This window comes from Gopherus flavomarginatus, chromosome 3 (genome assembly GCF_025201925.1).
Source record: "Gopherus flavomarginatus isolate rGopFla2 chromosome 3, rGopFla2.mat.asm, whole genome shotgun sequence".
Taxonomy (NCBI): Eukaryota; Metazoa; Chordata; order Testudines; family Testudinidae; genus Gopherus; species Gopherus flavomarginatus.
The window spans coordinates 11,316,591-11,335,932 of NC_066619.1; the positions used below are offsets into that span (position 1 = coordinate 11,316,591).

Consider the following 19,342-nt stretch of genomic DNA (forward strand, 5'->3'; position numbering starts at 1 on the left):
CTTATGATCACCATTTCTTGAAGCATTTGGGTTTTCCTGGTGGTCTCCCATCCACATAACCACCCCATTCCTGAGAAGTCTTCATCTTAGAAATTAGCAGTAAATCTTGGTTGACACTTAGGGTATGTATTCACTACCACCCAGATCGACGGGCAGCAATCGATCCAGCGAGGACTGATTTATCGCATTTAGTCTAGATGCAATAAATCGATCCCTGAGCACTCTCCCGTCAACTCCTGTACTCCAGCTCTGTGACAGGCACAGGCAGAGTAGACGGGGGAGCAGCAGCAGTCGACTCACCATAGGGAAGACACCACAGTAAAATCAATCTAAATACATAGACTTCAGCTACGTTATTCACGCAGCTGAAGTTGCATAACTTAGATCGACCCTCTCCCCCGGTGTAGACCAGGCCTAAGATTTATCATATCATGACTAGTGAAAGGATGAGTGAGTTCAGAGAGAACCTTTGAGAAATACTCTCATCACAGCTAGCACTGTCATCTACAAACAACTGTGGATACCATTACCATTCCTTCCCATGATCCGAACCTTGTTCTAGTAGTTTGGAACCACAACCCTATTTTGGATTTACAGCCTAATCTTGCTTTCATTGAATCCTGACCTATTAAAAACTCATTAATTTCAGTAGTTCAAGATCAAGCACTTAGACCCTAAGGAGCCATATCTATTATAGCAACACTATGTATCTGCCCTTAACCACTCATGTAGGAGCCTGGTCTGTAAAGTCTCAGGCCTTTCTATGCAGTAAACAGCAGCAGCTATAACTTAAGACTCATCAGGGTATGTCTACATCTACAATTTTGCAGCGCTGGTTGTTACAGCTGTATTAGTACAGCTGTATAGGACCAGCGCTGCAGAGTGGCCACACTTACAGCAACCAGCGCTGCAAGTGGTGTTAGATGTGGCCACACTGCAGCGCTGTTGGGCGGCTTCAAGGGGGTTCGGGGAACGCGAGAGCAAACCGGGGAAGGAGACCAGCTTCGCCGCGGTTTGCTCTCGCGTTCCCCGAACCCCCCTGCAAACCACAGGGAAGGAGACCTGCTTGCACGGGGGTTCGGGGAACGCGAGAGCAAACCGGGGAAGGAGACCAGCTTCGCCGCGGTTTGCTCTCGCGTTCCCCGAACCCCCCTGCAAACCACAGGGAAGGAGACCTGCTTGCTCGGGGTTCGGGGAACGCGAGAGAAAACCGGGGAAGGAGACCAGCTTCGCCGCGGTTTGCTCTCGCGTTCCCCGAACCCCCCTGCAAACCACAGGGAAGGAGACCTGCTTGCACGGGGGTTCGGGGAACGCGAGAGCAAACCGGGGAAGGAGACCAGCTTCGCCGCGGTTTGCTCTCGCGTTCCCCGAACCCCCCTGCAAACCACAGGGAAGGAGACCTGCTTGCACGGGGGTTCGGGGAACGCGAGAGCAAACCGGGGAAGGAGACCAGCTTCGCCGCGGTTTGCTCTCGCGTTCCCCGAACCACCCTGCAAACCGCAGGGAAGGAGACCTGCTTGCTCGGGGGTTCGGGGAACGCGAGAGCAAACCGGGGAAGGAGACCAGCTTGATTACCAGAGGCTTCCTCAAGTATGCTGGGATACCTGCTTATTCCACGGAGGTCAAGAAAAGCGCTGGTAAATGTCTACACTTGATTACCAGCGCTGGATCACCAGCGCTGGATCCTCTACACCCGAGACAAAACGGGAGTACGGCCAGCGCTGCAAACAGGGAGTTGCAGCGCTGGTGATGCCCTGCAGATGTGTACACCTCCTAAGTTGCAGCGCTGTAACCGCCTCACCAGCGCTGCAACTTTGTGATGTAGACAAGCACTCAGAGAGTCACATCCTCACATTCCATCTAAATGGCATCAAAACAATGCAATATTTGGCTGTTAAGGAGGTGTTCCTGCCCTAATAGTACCCACTATCACCAGATAAAGAAATAGATTTTAGATGTTTAAAGAAAACATTGTTGAATGGAATTATGTCTGGCAAGAAATCACTTAACAGTTGTGATTGTGAAATCTATACTTCTTTATTGTTTTGCTTTTAGGGTCCCTACTTCTCTACTGTTTATCGGTATGGTTTCTGTCTGATTCTTTGTTTCTTTCCGTTGCATAACTAATTTTGCAAGGTTTAGATCAACTAAGGTGGGGGGGTGTGATTGGGTAAGGAATTGTTTCATAACGGGCTGGGATTGGTGAAAATACTGTTTTGTAGAACTTTAGCTCTACCTTAACCAATCATTTTAAACTAAGCAGGACCCAAGTTTAAACTATATAAACTGGGATCCAAAAGGAAGTTCTTCGGAACCTAATTCCAGGACACAGGCCAAGATCAGAGCTGCCAGACCTCAACACCCTGCCAATCATATCATACAAAAGCTGGAGCCCTGGATGACCTGATTCTGACTGGCCACCAGGAAAACTTCTTCTACCTTATTGGGAGTGGTGAACACTGTGTGCTTAGCCTGTGTATTCTGCCTTGGTAACTGTTAATAATAGAGGTTAAAGATATTCATGTGTAAGGCTCTTTCACTGATAAAAGTTCCCACAAACCTGCAGAAGATTACACCCTGAGCCGTAGGAACTGAGAAAGGGTAGGTGCCTTTCACTCGGAGCCCTAGGAACTGGAAGAGGGTGGAAGTGCCTAAATTAACCAGGTTACGCTGTTAAACCACGGAAAGTTAAAGATAGGGTGCCCTAGAGTGTGCGGGTAACAGGGCAAGAACAGGGATTTTTGCTTTCAGGCTGCTTCTGAGAGAATTTGCACAAGTGATGATATGAAGCTACTTATTGTAATCCACATAGTGTAGTAAAAACCTCCAATGTAACTACCTCAATAATAATAACAGGAGGAAATTGCTGACCTATATCTGATGCTGTAATTTTTGGGCCTTTACAATTTTTGGTGCATAATACGATAATCTGTGAATTCTAAATTTGCATTAAAAATTGTCTGTATCTGTTCCATTTCAATGGTACATTTGTCAGGATGTGAATCAATAGAAATATGTCCCTGGCAAAGAATAGCATCTGCAAAGGTGGGGAAGATCTGGGCAAATAATCCAAAATGAATTATATATATATGTATTTTTTTTAATGGACTGCCTCTTTTGCAGTGCACGGATTGCTCATGAATAGATAGCCAGACTGTCAGGTTTGTCATTCAGGGTAATTTTTGCTCTATAATTTTCGAATATTTTTGCAAGCAGTTCATTGCATGCATTCAATATTTAAAATCTCAGTTGTTTCAGCTGAGTACATGTCATAACTGTTAATACTGTAAATTGTGGTATAGACAAGATTGCGCCTTGAGGCATCACCTTCAGTAAGGGGCCTTGCTCCAGGAGAAGGACTAGAAGAGACTGTGTCTCAGAGACAGAGCAAAGCAATATTCCACCTAGGGATGCCTTCTTGCTCTGGAGATGTGGAATTAAATAATCAGAGGATAATACCACATGTGTATCCTATGTGATTGCTGCCTGCAGGACTTTACTTTTGAAAAGCTTGATCAATTAACCTGGATAAGGATTCTTGTCACTAGGTAGAGAGCTTGGAGGTTTAAATCTTGAATTATGAGCAAAATATAAATCTTAAGTGATTTGTGCTCCCTGGATTTAAATGATGGATTTAAAGACAGGTTAACTATTTATTAATAAGTGAATATACATGGCACATTGGGGACTAACTGCTCTTCCACTCCTAATGTTCTCATCTTACCCATAGCATTCAGAAGAAGTGTTTAAAACAAACACACACACACACACACACACACACCACAATTCTTTGGGGGATAGAGGGGAAAATCTACCTTCAGGATGAAGCCCTGAAGCCCAGTTTCATGAGCTGATGAACTGAATTACCGACACCACAAGAAATTGAGTACTATCAGCGAAATTACTGCACAGTCCTGGAGCTTTGATGAGATTCTTTCCTGAGAAACAGTGTGTTTGACACACACTAGCCTACCACGATCAATGTGGTGAGATATAGCCAGCATGATAATAGATTAAGTGCTAGGCAGAGTATGAGAGCTGGGGGTGCACATTACCTTATATTGTAAGGGAATGTGAGCACCTTCAAGTCCTTTTGTTAAAGGATCGTGGTATGTTGTAGGAGATGCTCAACACTTGGTAAATTGGGTTCTTATTAGAAACAACATCCAACAGTTAAATCACTAGTCTGCCACAGACAGGGGGCGGCAAAACCCCTGGAGCCAGCCAAGCAGCCAAAAATAAAAAAGCCACTATGGCGATCTGTGGCAATTCAGTGGGAGGTCCTTCACTTGGAGCAGGAGTGAGGGACCCTCCACCGAATACCTGGATATGCCACCCCTCTCTGGAGTGGCTGCCTCAAGCAACTGCTTGCTAAGCTGGTGCCTGGAGCCAGCCCTGGCCACATACATCCTCAATTACTTTAGGTGATTGCCTTCCTTGCCTTATGCCTCAGTTTACTCACTGTAGCATAGGGATAATAAAACATTTCTAATTCACAGGGTACAGTGTGGCTTACTATATTAGGGTTTGTAAAACACTTTGAAATCTTTCATTGGAAGGTCCTACGCAGGTGCAAATTGTTATTATTTAAATAACACTATAAATGTTTATATGGCACGTTAGAGAACAAGTGGCAGGTTGTCTGCGCAACCCACAGACAGAATCAGTGTCACACATCTCACTCTGTGATGTACGTTTTATATCTCCCACCACCACATCCTGGTTCTTCAGCTCAAAGCTGTTGAGGTATATGCCTGTCATAAATAGATAGTTAAGGGTTAATGTCCCTTTTACCTGTAAAGGGTTAAGAAGCTCAGTAAACCTGGCTGACACCTGACCAGAGGATCAATAGGGGGACAAGATACTTTCAAATCTTGGTGGAAGGAAGTCTTGTTTGTGCTTTTGTTGTTGTTGTTTGCTCTTGGGACTAAGAGGGACCAGACGTACATCCAGGCTCTCCAAATCTTTCTAAATCAGTCGCTCATGTTTCAAACTTGTAAGTAATAAGCCAGGCAAGGCATGTTAGTCTTATGTTTGTTTTCTAAACTTGTAAATGTTTCTTTTTGCTGGAAGGATTTTTACCTCTGTTTGCTGTAACTTTGAATCTAAGGCTAGAGGGGGTTTCCTCTGGGCTATATGAATCTGAGTACCCTGTAAAGTATTTTCCATCCTGATTTTACAGAGATTATTTTTATCTTTTCTTTCTTTAATTAAAAGATTTTTTTTAAGAACCTGACTGATTTGTCCTTGTTTTAAGATCCAAGGGGATTGGATCTGGACTCACCAGGGATTGGTGGGGGAAAAGGAGGGGGGATGGTAAATTCCTCTTTGTTTTAAGATCCAAGGGGATTGGGTCTGTGTTCACTAGGGAACTGGTGAAGCCTCTCAAGGCAACCCAGGGAGGGGAAAGTTTGAGGGGGGGACAGGAAGTGTGCCAGACACTGAATTTCTGGCTGGTGGCAGTGTTACCAGATCTAAGCTAGTAATTAAGCTTAGAAGTGTTCATGCAGGTCCCCACATTTGTACTCTAAAGTTCAAAGTGGGGGAAAAAACCTTGACAATACCTTTAGCTTGGAGGACTTCAGTTCCATCCCTAATATCAGCCCGCACGATGTCCATTGCCTCTGTTCCAGTGAACTCACAAAATTATACCAGCACATTGAACAATGGGCTAGGAAAGGTGAGACTGGCTACAAAGAGGAAGATATGAAACAACTTTTCAGTAGGTAGAGTGAAAGAACACATTTTAAATATGAGAATAAAGGACATTCACAGAGAAAGAGACAGCAGTATAAACCAGTGCTACCTGAAAGAGCTAGATTTTATGGAGGCTTCTGAAATGATAAACTAAAGTTACTTTGTAGATAGGAAAAAGGAGGTTTGTCCCAGGAATCCAGGGCATTATCATCCCATTTGCCCATCCCTATTTTCAACTCAGAAAATACAAATAGTATCACGAGGAACAAGTTAGAATGTGCTTATTCCATTCTAAGAAGAACACATGTTCCAATGTATTCATTGTAGTGACATAAATTGGTAAATGACTGATCTACAACTTCTCTTAGAATATAGAAGTTGCAGGTCAGATCCCAGCGTATGTCACTAGAAATGCTATTTTCTCTAGGTTTCCAATATGGTCTCAAAGATGATTTATGATCTGCTGATATCAGGCATTAATGATTTCAAGTCACTTCTGAATTTGTGCAGATTGACTAGAATTTTAATTATGTTCAAGGATAGACAATTATATATTTTAAATATGATTTATTGACATTGAAGAAATGCAAACTTAAAGACAGATCTGCAACAGCATGTGCTGCATATACATGAATATATACATACTTATTACACACACACCCGACCCAGCTGTCCTTCAGTGCTTCTGCTGAGGAGGCAAAAGATGAGTTGGAAGATATCGTTTGAGATTGGGAAGATGCTGTGGATGTCTGAGTCCTTCTGATATGAACTGTGGATTTACTTTTGCTTGAGTTCTCTCTTAACACTTTACTAAAATTGTTTCATACATGCTTTGTAATTCACTTGGAGCTAGGGAGAGAAACATCACACAACTTGGAAAGTAAATAACTACTAGGTTTAAGAAAGCTGTTACTTTTTTCCCTCTACTATTTTGTCTAATCTGTTCCTGAATGTCCACAGTGACAATACCTCAAAAGTATCCCTTGGGAGTCTTCCACTTCCTTATTCTTCTTACTTGTAAGAATTTGGCCATTATCTAGGCTAATGTTTTTCTTCCTTCTTCTCAGGTTATCACTTGTCTTAACAGCTTGTGAATCAGAAGCTTCCTTCATTTATGCTGTAACTTTGAAGGTATTTATTGATCATGTTATGCTTGTTCCCCATGAATCTTTCCTAAACTACGTAAATTTAGTTCCCTTCATCTCTGCTCATGTGTTTTGTACTCTAGGTATTGTAACTTTTCTGATTGGTCTTCACTTTATTTTCACACTAAGGATATGTAGCAAAGCACTATGCATGCATGCGCACACACACACACGCAACAGTGGTGGTGGGGGAAATCAGTGTGTCTTTTTTTGGATGGATGTCTATATACAGGGATTTGCATAGGGGTGTGTGTATAGAGAGAGAGAGAGAGAGAGAGAATAACGAACTATTTAAAATCTAGAGCCATAATGCAACTGTGCATGAGGAGGGGGAAATCATTGCCCATCTTCTTGGATGCATGTCTATATATATAGATTTACATGTAAGTATGTAAGTGCATGTAAGCACTTACATGCAAATCCCTATATATAGACATGCATCCAAGAAGATGGGCAATGATTTCCCCCACTTGTGCACAGTCCCATCATGGCTCTAAGTTTTAAATAGTTCCTTATTGTCTCTCGGAATTGCTGCTTTCCATATGACTCTTCTTCTGTACGGATCTGCAATTTATTTCTTTTCCCTGTGTGTATTTGGATTCAATGAACATCTCACTGCAAATCACCCACTGTTCTAATATCTCTAAGTTAATCTGCTGTTTGGATCTGCTCTCTGGTACGTTTGCTAGCCCACTGAATGCAATGTTGTCAGCAAATTTGTTCACAGTTGCATTTGTGCCTTCATGTAGGTCATCAGTGATCAAAAGGATTGTTAGGCTCTGTGGCACCCCATTTGATGTTGTTCCTTACTTGGACATCATATTAATAATTCTTTAACTCTTAAAGAGACAAATGTCAGTTGTACTTTACATAACTAAAAACAATTCAAGGGTGAAGCACGGTCTTCTCTAGCAATTTCGCCGCCCCAAGCACGGCGGCATGCTGCGGGGGGGTGGGGGGGCTCTGCCATTTGCTGGTCCCGCGGCTACGGTGGACCTCCTGCAGGCATGCCTGCGGATGCTCCACCGGAGCCACGGGACTAGTGGACTCTCCGCAGGAATGGCTGTGGGAGCTTCACCGGAGCCGCCTGCCACCCTTCCAGCAACCAGCAGAGCACCCCTCGCGGTATGCCGCTCCAAGCACACGCTTGGCGTGCTGTGGCCTGGAACAGGCCCTGGGGTGAAGTTGCTAACAGTTGCTCTTTGTTTTCTGTTTTTAGTAGCATTTTTATTTGCTTTATACTCAGTTTTCTAGTAAAATTATTAGCAGAGCTCATTAAAATATTTCAAATTAACATTCAGACAAAAGAGGGACTTTTTAAATGAAAAAAGTCTCATTTTTCAACCAACTCTAATTATTAGGAATTAACATTAGCTTGTTGAACATATTGAGAAATATATGGCTTATGGGAGGTGGAGTTCAGATCAATGTTTAGATTCTGAACTTACTAGTCCTGGATACTGCATAATGGAAATAGGGAACAGTTATGCTATGTCATTTAGACTCTTAATCAAAAAGATACATGTCATTTTAATAAGTATGTGCGTACTCCTGTGTGTTTCAGTGGAATGACTCACATGCCTAAGTTAGGCACATGCTTACGTAACGTACTGAATTAGGGCCATATAGTTTCTACATAACTTACTATTAAGAAAAAAACTTTGAAAACCTGAAGCAGAGAATGTCAGCTCAGTTCTGATGTGCCAAGCCACTACCTCTTCTCCATTCAAATGCCTCCTGAAAACCAGGGCCGTTCAGAGGGGTGGGCAAGTGGGGCAATTTGCCCCGGGCCCCGCAGGGGCCCCCGGCAGCATGACACTGTCTGATACTCCCCCGGCCCCGGCACCTCAGCATGCTGTCAGGAGGAGCAGCCCCAGACAGTACAGCAGCAGCCTGAGCATTGCCTCTGCCCGCTGAGACAGAGCCCCGAGCTAAGCAGGCGGGGCTGAGAGCTCCGCTCTCGCTGGAGCCAGGCTGCAGCACTGTCCAGGGGCCAAGCGCTGAGGCTCCAAAAGAGGGGATAGGCGTGGCGGTAACCCAGCCAGGAACATCCCTGGATAGCGCTGCAGCAGCGGCGTGGCTCCCGAGGGGCCAGAGCTCCGCCTCCTTCCGCTGAGTCAGAGCCGCAGCCACGCGATAAGGGGGCAGGGCTGTGATCTCCAGTCACGCCGTAGCCACACTGCTGCAGCGTTGTCAAGGGCAGCAGCTGGGCACCAAAGTGGTTGAGGCTCTGAGAGTGGGGAGACCAGGAGAGGCAGTGGTAAGCCACATGGGGAGGGGTGGGGGGGAACACATGCTGTACATAAGGAACTTTTAAATTAACTACCCTGAGATGGTTTGGCTCACAGAAACCCCCTGGGAGCTGCCACCACCTCACCTGATATGCTCAGAGACTACTTATTTTATCCCTGCTTTCCCTGCCCGGTCAGGACCCCAGTACCCTGTCTTGCTGGGGCAGACCCATCCGTCTGCTCCAACAAAGACCCAGGGCCTGAATTACTTGCCCCAAAGCTGCAGGTTTACCTGAAAGCTGCTAACAAAAGTGTTCCTGTTTTTAACTCTCAGATGACCAACTCCCAATGGGGTCGAAACCCAAATAAATCCGTTTTATCCTGTATAAAGCTCATGCAAGGTAAACTCATAAATTGTTCACCCTCTGTAACACTGATAGAGAGAGCTGCACAGTTGTTTGCTCCCCCAAGTATTAATACATACTTTGAGTTAATTAAGTAAAAAGTGATTTTATTAAATACAGAAAATAGGATTTTAAGTTGTCCCAAGTACTAACAGCCAGAACAAAGTCAGTCACCAAGCCAAATAAAATGTGCAAATCTATGGCTATGGCTACACCTGAAACTTCAAAGTGCTGCTACGGCAGCGCTTTGAAGTGCAAGTGTAGTCGCAGCACCAGCGCTGGGAGAGAGCTCTCCCAGCGCTGCACGTACTCCACATCCTCTACGAGTGTAGCTTGCAGCGCTGGGAGCGGCACTCCCAGCGCTGCGGTACTGTTTACACTGAGGCTTTACAGCGCTCTATCTTGCAGCGCTCAGGGGGTGTTTTTTTCACATCCCTGAGCGTGAAAGTTGCAGCGCTGTAAAGCCTCAGTGTAGCCATGGCCTATGTCTAATCAAAGTACATAAAGATAAGATCCTCACCAGTTCCAGAATGCTCCCTTTTACAGACTAATCTCCTTTTAGCCTGGGTCCAGTAATCACTCGCACCCCCTGTAGTTACTGTCCTTTGCTCCAGTTTCTTTCAAGTATCCTTGGAGGTAGGGAGGCTCTCTCTTTAGTCAGCTGAAGACCACCATGGAGGGGTCTCCCAGGGGTTTAAATAGACATTTTCTTGTTGATGGACTGGAGACCTCTCACTTGTATGCACTCACAATCCAGCTCCAAGATGGAGTTTAGGAGTTACCTGGGCAAGTGACATGTTCATGCTTGACTCACAGTTTCTTGCTAGGTAGCAGCTGTGGGTCCTCAAGTAGACTTCTTATCTGGATTGGAGCATTCCAAGATCCATTGTTCTTTTTTTGGTCTTTTGATTAGGTACTTAACTTCAACATTCCTTTCTCCAGGAACTGACCAAATGCGCTACTAAGGTTATTTAGAAATCAAGCCAGTACACAGCCAATATTTTGAATTAAAAACGATACATGCGTGCAGATAGGATTAATAGATGAATAGATTCAGTGGATCATAGCCTTTATATAGATATGTTACATAGCATATGTAGCATAGATTCAGTATATCGTATTCTAGTTACATCATATTCCCATAAAGCATTATGCGGTACACAGTGTCACACTAACAAAAAGATACCAAGGGAATTAATTTGTTTGCAGGTATCATCACATAGTCAACGATCATGGGGTTAGAAAAATGAAACGTACATATCTTTCAGGATTTAAGAAGAGAAAGCAGAAGATAGCTAGACGGACGCAAGAAGAAAAGGGAAAAATAACTCTTCACAAATTTCTTCAGGCACAATCCAAGTCAAGTCAGTTAACTGAGTTGAGCGATGCTCACATTCAAGCCTCTTCAGAAGTGGGAAGTGAAAGTGGTGTTGTAAGAGAAAAAGAAAAGGAAGTGTGTGAGGAATCCGAAATATTAACACATTCAGAAAACAGTTTTATGGTTGTTGTGGAGGAAGAGAAGGAAATCCAGCCTCTTTGGCTAGACAATGGAGAACACAGCAGTAACACTGCTACAACTGAGAAACCGGTACAGTCAACGAGTCCTGCTGCTATAGGTGGGAATGACAAAGAAGGGTTGTGCAGTAATGACCCAGCCTCTTGGAAGTACCTAGATATAAAGAAAAGAGATCTTATTGTATTGAAGGGTCCACCACAGAACCCCAAAACCTTTCCTCGTGATTCTTTTGGCAGGAATTTGCCAATAACTGTTTTTTCTAAACATCTGAGTAATGGCGAATCTATTGAAAGAGACTGGATGGTGTGGAGTCAAGATGCTGCAGCAATATTTTGTTTTCCCTGCAGTCTCTACAGAAGTGAAACTCAAACTAAGCAATTACAGCACTCAAAATTTGTCAAAGGTGGAATTGCAGATAATTGGAAAAAGATTTACGAGAAAATCAAAAATCATGAAGAAAACGCTTCACATTTGAGCAATTACGTTAAGTGGAAGGAATTATTTCAGACACTCAGTGATAAAAGAGGCATTGATGCAGCAGTACAACATAGTATTAAACAGGAGGAGGAAAAATGGCGTAAAATATTAACTGCCACTGTTGATGTAATTCTTTTCCTAGCAAAGAATAATCTGCCATTTCGTGGTAGCCATTCTACCGTTGATTATGATGACTGTGGGCTTTTCTTGTCAACACTGAAGCTTGTGGGCAGGTACAATGCTGAGGTGAAACATCTAGAGATGGTAGCTCAATGCAGAGAGTCTGGTCGAAGAATGCAGGCTCACTACCTGTCATGGCGTAGTCAGAATGAATTCTTGAAACTGTGGGGAGAAAGTTTTAAGCTCTATTCTTGGAGAGGTAAGAAAAGCCCGATATTTCAGCATTGTTGTTGATGGTACACCTGATGCTTCACACACAGAGCAGTTAGTTTTTATTCTCAGATATGTGATGCAAAAAGACAGAAATTGGGATGTGCATGAAAGATTTGTTAAACTAGTAGATTTTGAAAAAAGACTGGGGCAGATATCGCAGAACAGATAAAGAGGTTTTTAAAAGAATGTGACTTAGAACTATCTTGGTGCAGAGGGCAGGGATATGACAATGCCTCTAACATGTCAGGAAGATTTCAGGGAGTAAAGACAAGAATTTTGGAAGAAAATGCCCAAGCCTATTTCTCTCCATGCAGCGCTCACACGCTGAACCTCTGTGGCACCCACGCTATGGAAACCAGTGTAGAGGTAAAAACATATTTTGGAAATGTTCATAAACTCTATAAAGTATTTGCTCTTAGCCCTGCGAGATGGAAAATTTTGCAGACCACTGCGAATATATCTCCACTCTGTACCTAAAACTAGGTAGAGCGCAAGAGTTGACGCTATTTGCCCCCTAATCAAAAACCACACAGGCGTGTTGGAAAGTTTAATTAAAATTGAAGAAGAGCTTCATTTACCTCCTGAAATCCAGGCAGATGTTGACTGTTTGATTAAGTGGCTTAAGTCATTTGAATTTGTACTTCTTACTACAATATAGTTTAAAGTGCTTCAGTGTATTGATGATAAGAACAAGGTCCTACAAAGCTCCAAATTAACAATGGAAGAGGGAGCTAAACACGTGAGCAACTTAGTCAAGGAAATTCAAACATTGAAAATTCTTGGCCAATTTTTTTTGAAGCTAAACAAGTCGCTTCAAGCCTTGGCATTGACCCAAAAATGAAAAGTGACTCAAGGATTCGGAAGAAAAAGCAATTCTTTGATGACACAGGGGATGCAGACTATACATTTGACTCTCGCCATATTCAGTTCAAAGTACAGGTGTTCTTCCTGTCAATGGATTTACTTCTATCAGAGCTAGGAGGTCTTGGTGAAAGAATGGCTGAAGTCTCAAATTTATTTTCACCTATTTTGTTTCCGCCAGATACAGTGGATGAATCTTCTATAGAAAATTGTTGACACTTTGGCCACAGCATATCCGAAAGACCTCCAGAGAGAAGATCTTAAAGAGGAACTTAGAATCTTTTACAAAATAAAAGACAATTCCAACTTAAGAGTTGATGGATATATAACCTCTGCACTTACACTTCTTAATGCTCTCTTCAAAAAAGGGTTGGAAAATGTGTTTCCACAGATTTGTATTTGTTTACGCCTACTAATAGTGTTGCCAGTGTCAGTAGCATCAGGAAAGCGTGCATTTAGTAAGCTAACATTGATTAAAAATCGTTTGCGTTCAGCCACTGGCCAGGAAAGGCTCAACCATTTGCTCACTTTGAGCATAGAATATGAAATGGCCAGCGACATAAGTTTTGATGACATTATTAATGAGTTTGCCAAAATGAAAGCAAGGAAAAAAATTGCAACTTGTGATTACTTTGAGCAAGAGTGTTGGAAAGCTTAAGATGAACAAACAGTATTGCCAGTGTTAGGCCTAAAACTTCTGGAAGCTTTATAGAGTGAGTTTTGTAAAATTATCTTTAAAAAGCAAGCTTTGCAAAATTAAGTTACAACTTCTGGTCAAAAGACACCTGCAACCAGGCAACATTTTGTGCTGACTCCCACGTAGTAAAATAGGTCATGCCCATGGGTACAGCTTATTAAGACCACCTTTGAAACTTGTGGTTAAGTCTGGGTTGCTCGAGCTGCTCAAGTGGTACTGACACTATAGTATTAGGAATGGTAGTGTCAGGATAATTTGATCTCTGATTATATTAATGCTGCAATATTAAAAATAGTAGTAAAAGTTTAATACTAGTGTTGTTTAGAAGTAGTAGAAAATTGGCAATTTATAGCATCTTTGTTTATACTTAAGGTTATTAAGGGCAGGAATAGAACTTGTAAGGTTAATAGTTAATAAGCAATAATAGCTTTGCAAGTACTCATGCCTGTCATCAGTAAAAACTGCCAATGTTAAGGACATGCTTTTATAATAATAAGTAGCTAATGCATAACATTACCGGTACTTGTGCTTGTTTGCAATATAATTTGTCATTTATATTAATCCTTATTCAATGCTGGTCTTTAATTTTTCTTTTCTTATTCTGTCTGTAATGCATTTATAGCCATAAGTCATTAAAAGCCTATCAGTAGTTTTAATTTCTTTATACAGACACCACTTAACCTCATTACATCTGTGTTGGGTGGTGGAAGTAGTGATCACTCAGAGCCCCATTTGGGCCCTGATGTGTGTCCCCTTCTTCCTATATCTCTGCACAACTGTGTAATGTTCTGAACAATTTGTAAGAAAACGATTTCATAAGAAGCATTATGTAATTGCAAATGTATACATAGCATTAAAGCATTTAATGTTTTCAAATAATGTATTTTGTATGTTTTCAAATTATTAAAGTTTAATTTTTGAATGTATTTGACTGGTTAGTTTTTACATTTCCAAATACATGTTACTAGAATATTGCACCTTTTTTTTAATGGAAGGGGCCCCCAAAATTGCTTTGCCCCAGGCCCCCTGAATCCTCTGGGCGGCCCTGCTGAAAACCCATTCACGTTCCACTCCCTGTCAGCACCTGGTGCCAGCGAAGCTAGTGATCCAATCGGTGGACCAAATCCGGTGATGAATCCTGGTCACATGCCACCTGAGGCATGTTGCACATACTCTAAGAAGACAACTTGCCAGAAATGAGTCAATAGCATAACAATATTAGCTAGTGAGATACCCGCCAAATTAGGTTGTATACTGTTACCTCCTCCTCTGGGCTTTCTAAGGCTCACCGTCAACTGTGATTCACCCCTGCTTAAACTGTAAATTCTTAGGTAGGGACTATTTGTCTAGATTGCGTGTTGTGCAGCTCCAAGCACATTATCAGCTCCTAATAAAAACAATATTGCTGAGTGTCTGCAGTTACTGGACATTATAGGCTAAGTTTTTAGAGTTTCATTGTGGAAAATGGCACACAAAGTTGAACATGAAAGAAATAGCTATTTTCAGAAATGCCACTAAAGTATGTGCAACTTGACTGAATACAAGCCTATTTCCGTGCACATGTAATTCACATGCATAATTGTACTTACTAGCTATGATCCAATTTTCTGTGCATTCAGGGAGAATCGTAAGTCCTCACAACTTCCCATTGATCAATGTCCCCTTCTCATAAATATACAAATCCCCACCTAACTGTGCTCCTCATACTTTAAAATTCATATAAGGAATAGAGTAGAAATCCAGTACAATGTTTGGCTGGAGTGGAGTCTATTAAATATTGACTAGAATTCTTAGCTATTCTGCTTGTTTCAATGGTTTCAAATAAGACTAATTTTGCCTGCAGATAAAGCCATGAAACACCCATTGAAGTCAGTAAGAATTGTGTGTGCAGAAAACTGATACAATTTACAAAACTTGAAGTGAATCTGCACATTAAGCCCTGCAAAATGAATGTGAGACAACATGCATCAAAGCCTCATAGATTTTGTATTTGTCTGTGCTTATGTGGGAACTTGCTGTAGGTTTGTAAGTGGACAAGAAGAGGTTAATACTATATAATCCACAGCAGATATAGATTAAAAAGAAAGGGGCTACAAGCATTTTGAAAAACATGGATGCAATCTTAGAAAAATTAAAAAGCCCAACTAAATAGTTATCAAGATTTATTTGCATTGATTGGTTTGAGTCCTAAATGGCACAAGTTACAGAAACAATTGAAAATGCTACTCTGGTATTATTGGGTACAAGAAGGAAAGGCCAGGAGAAGACAGAGAAGGAATTATCCCTCTGAGAATTTATAGACCTGAGTACTCTTTGGAAACTGTTGCTGTGAGAGAGCCAACAATATAGATTTGTTAAAGAAATCATTAGATATCAGTGCAGAGCTTATAAGGAGATTTAGAAAGTACAATAAAGAGGAGTCATGCAGTAGTGGTTAAAATATCATCTGCCCTTAACTTTCAATCAAGATTCAGGATCCATCTCTAACAAAGCTATTAGAGACACTGCGGTTTGTCACTTGTTACCATATTCATCATTTTAAAGATGCTATTCTTACAAGAGTTGATCAATATATTAGCTTTTCTTTTAGGCTGAGATATCTGGAATGCAAGCAATACAATAACTGTATTATGTAGTTAATTCACCAACATGTGAAAAACTGCATTTCAGGGCTTAATCCTGCAAAGTGCTGAATTTTAAAGTGCTTAATTTTAAGCATGTGCATAGCCCTTTTCATCTATGCCTTATTCCTGCTCCCACTGAACTCAATGGCAAAAATCCCAGTGTCTACTATGGTGCAAGATTAGGGCCCTAATTCATGTCAGTGGGAATTGATTTCAATGAGAAATCAAGTCAGTGGGAATACCCAGAATGGACTGAAGTATTAGATATCAATCCAAAGTCAAGACACTGGAAAAGATGGACTACTGGTATGACCTATAAAAATCTTTAATGTTTCCAGGAAACCCAGGGTCTATTTTATTCAGTAACTTATGCCACCAGAGTTGTGTGTCAATTTTCCCATCTGTAAAATTGGAATAATACTCCCCTTTCTTAAACCATTAGTGTTTATAAAGCAGTTTCAGAAACTATGGAGGATGGTGCCATACATATGAAAATTATTATTAAGAAAGATGCTACCTGGAATTCAGAGGAAGAGGAAAGAGACTAATAATCAGACTGCAAACCAGAAGCTAGAGTTGGTAGATATTTTGCAAATAAATGTGTTGCTGACAGAAAATGGCTGTTTTTCTAAAAGGAAAGATTTCACGAAGTAATGGCTGACTGTCTTTGAAAAATTTCTTGACTTTTTGAATGCAATCATTATTTAAATTTCCAGTCTCCAAGTGTCAGGTGTATAAAAACAACTAATAACCTAAATGTATAACAATACTGTTTAATAACCATTTTTGCATCAATATATATTTTCCCTTGAGTTTTGGGGAAAATATATTTTCCAAAAGCATAAAACAGGTTTTTTTTGCATTCCTGGAAAAGGAAAACATTGGGGAAGTTATGAACGTATTGGTGAAGGGTTCGCCCCCCCCCCTCCATTTCTCAACAAACTCTACCAAATCCTAGGATAGAGTTATCTGTGAGTCAGGTTTTGTAAGATCTGTTTATATTTAGCCCTAATGAAACTTTGCTGAATATTGTGAAGCACCTTGCTTATACCCATTTAACTTTAAAGGGCCAATTTTCAATATATCCTCTGTGAACACAATATCGATTGGGTGTACACCTTTTGCACACCATCAATTGTGTGTACAAATGAGAGAACTTCTATGTTTAAGACCTGTTTGCACATGTCTACACATTCTGTTCATACATGCAACTGTTAGCAAAAATTCCATGCACAAGAGATTTTTATATTCAAGATGGAAGGTGCAACAATGGAAACCAAAAGGAAGCCCTTCTGAAAAGTTCACTCCATGCTTTCTGCTCCCCCCTAGGATTGGGATACTGAATCTGCCAGCCTACAGCTCTGTATATAGCTATATCTGTTTAGATATAGCTATACACAGATAGTGATTCTGCTGGCCATGAGCATGCTAAACAATCTTCCAGCTGCAGCGAAGTGCATTCCGAGTCCCATACAAATCACCAAGTCTGACACTGAATATTAAAATCAAGATACAGGAGTCTGGAAAGCCTGGGGGGTATATTAGCTAGCATTTCCTGTAAGGTCTGTAAACTATTCTTGGCCTGCTGTAATTCATGCACCATAGCAATTTAATTGTGGATTCTCTTTAAAGGTGAATATAATCAGTCAACTTTAATTGACAATCTGCTGGAATTTAAGGAGATTTGATTTTCTAGAGTTCTGAATCTTTGGAAACCTCAAGTTAAAGGCAGACAATTAACATTAATTGAACGAGATCTGAAGGTATCAGTCACAATGCATTTCCCAATGCCTTTATGCTACAGCAACTACAAAGCAGCATATTACATCAACAAAAAAAACAAAGTACACAAATTATTTTGCTCTTAGTTTTTAGTACAGTCATTTTTATTTTATTCCTCAAATCTGTGATTCTGTGGATGATTCCTCCTGGCTTGCTCCCCATCCTCTATCATTTATGGGTAAATCTTCAATATTAAAATTTTGTTCCAATGTACTTATAAATGAATTTAACACCCAAACCATCTGTACTACAGACACAAAATCACCACATGTATTCTTCTTCCCATTATGTATCAATGGAAAACCAGATTGCTATTTAAAGCATGAGCATACTAGGATGCAATTTATTACTTTGTAACCTGTTTGCATTAAGTTTTCTTTTAGCGCTATGGTGAGCATAGATTCCCATCTTCTAGGTCCCCTTCAACCCACCAGGTGCTCTGACAGAGAAAGCTTGTGGTTCCTTGGCAGCCTGGGGTCTCAAGATCTGCAGTTCCCCAGCAACCTCCAACTGGACAATCCCCTGAGCCAGGGAACTGAAGGCTTCCAGTCAGGTTTGCAGCTCCAGGGCAACCTGTCAGGTAGCCTGCTCTAGAGCCAAGGCTCTGTTTCATTACATGGAGAATTGAGAAATATCTGTTATACTGAAATCCTCCATGAAACAATGATTTTTCTCCTCATGGTGACAGTAGTAAGTGTTTCTTCCTCAGGCAGTCTACAGCACATTCATCACTGGGTAGACATCATGCACAGAAATGACCGAAGAGTCAAACACACAGTCATGGGCACAATTGGCCAGTAGCACTGTACAACTAATAAGAGGGACAGAACTTTAAAAAGGAACTGGAGTCAGGCTCTGGAGCTCACATCTCCTGGCAATATGAATGGCCATGACCCTAACTGCTTTAAGAATTAAATGCAAAGCCATTTATTTGACTTAGTTTTCCCATGATAGTGTCCCAGCCTACTCACACATATTGAGGATGTCCTTGTGGGAGATGGGGGTGGAAAAAAAAACCTCTTACTTGTCTAGCTGTACTTGGAGGGATAATGTGACAGATCTTTAGCTGGTGTAAGTCTGTATAGCTCCATTAATAAAATTATTTTCATTAATTTTGGGAATTAAAGTTAAAGTTAATCATGTGCATAGTATTAGCAGGATCAGGGACTTAGATAGATATTCCTTTACAAAAGAAGTACTTTTTATCTATCTATTGCTTTAATAACTAGTCACTCTAAGATTAGAAGGTTGAAAGCAGACATTGATAGTAGGTCCCAGGGGGGCAAGAAGGTCATAGGGTCTGTTCAATCTTATGGAACAAATCTAAGAACCGCTGAGTGTTGTGTTAGAGATGGCTTTTGACATAAGCTGCCCATGATCTGAATGCATATGTTGCACATTCACTAGCCCTCTATTGCAACTTTAGCACAGGGCCTGATCCAAAGCCCACTGAAATCAGTGGAAGGTTTTTTTGTTTTTCACTATTGATATTAATGAGCTTTGGATCAGGCCCAT

At 41.4% G+C, this 19,342-nt stretch overlaps 1 protein-coding gene across 1 annotated transcript in view; it reads right to left on the reverse strand.

Moving 5' to 3' along the window:
* RIT2 (Ras like without CAAX 2) overlaps positions 1-8,605 on the reverse strand; it is a 276,869-nt gene extending 268,264 nt beyond the window's left edge. The window contains exon 1 of the mRNA XM_050943714.1: positions 8,512-8,605. The gene's annotated coding sequence lies outside the window, so the exon portion shown is untranslated. The remainder of the gene's footprint in view (positions 1-8,511) is intronic.
* Between the last annotated feature and the right edge of the window lie 10,737 nt (positions 8,606-19,342).